At 40.8% G+C, this 618-nt stretch overlaps 1 non-coding gene across 1 annotated transcript; it reads right to left on the bottom strand.

The window, feature by feature from the left end:
* Positions 1-512: 512 nt before the first annotated feature.
* On the bottom strand, positions 513-618 carry LOC127743526 (small nucleolar RNA R71). Its single transcript, XR_008004915.1, has one exon. It is a non-coding gene; the product is annotated as a small nucleolar RNA R71 (small nucleolar RNA).

Below are 618 nucleotides of genomic sequence, written 5' to 3'. Positions count from 1 at the left end.
AGACTTTGATCCTGAGTCTGAAAGGACTTTTAGGCGGCGTTTACAATAAGCAAGGTTTTACAAAGCTGCAAAGTCCAACATGGATCATAATAATCATGCTACTAATGCCAATGTGGCAAATCCAATTGGGAATGAAGAACCCAGAAGAGTGCTTGGCTCATACACTGCTCCCAATACAGATCTTTATGGAAAAAGTATTGTGGTGCCTCCTATAGCTACAAACAATTTTGAACTAAAGCCTCAGCTTGTTACTCTTGTGCAACAAAATTGTCAGTATCATGGACTTCCTCATGAAGATCCAAATCAATTTATCTCTGATTTTCTGCAGATTTGTGATACTGTGAAGACCAATGGAGTGAATCCTGAGGTGTATAAACTCATGCTCCTCCCATTTGCTGTGAGGGATAGAGCAAAGCTATAGTTAGATTCTTAACCCAAGAAAAGTCTGGATACTTGGGACAAGGTGGTCACTGGATTTCTGACCAAATTTTTTTCGCCACAAAAGCTGACTAAGCTAAGGGTGGAAGTTCAGACTTTCAGGTAGAAAGAAGGTGAGAACCTTTATGAAGCTTGGGAGAGATTCAAGCTACTGACCAGACAATGCCCTCCAGACATGTT

This window comes from Arachis duranensis, chromosome 10, assembly GCF_000817695.3.
Source record: "Arachis duranensis cultivar V14167 chromosome 10, aradu.V14167.gnm2.J7QH, whole genome shotgun sequence".
Lineage (NCBI taxonomy): Eukaryota > Viridiplantae > Streptophyta > Magnoliopsida > Fabales > Fabaceae > Arachis > Arachis duranensis.
The sequence above is the reverse complement of the archived record's forward strand: the minus strand, read 5'-3'. Positions and strand labels throughout refer to the sequence as shown.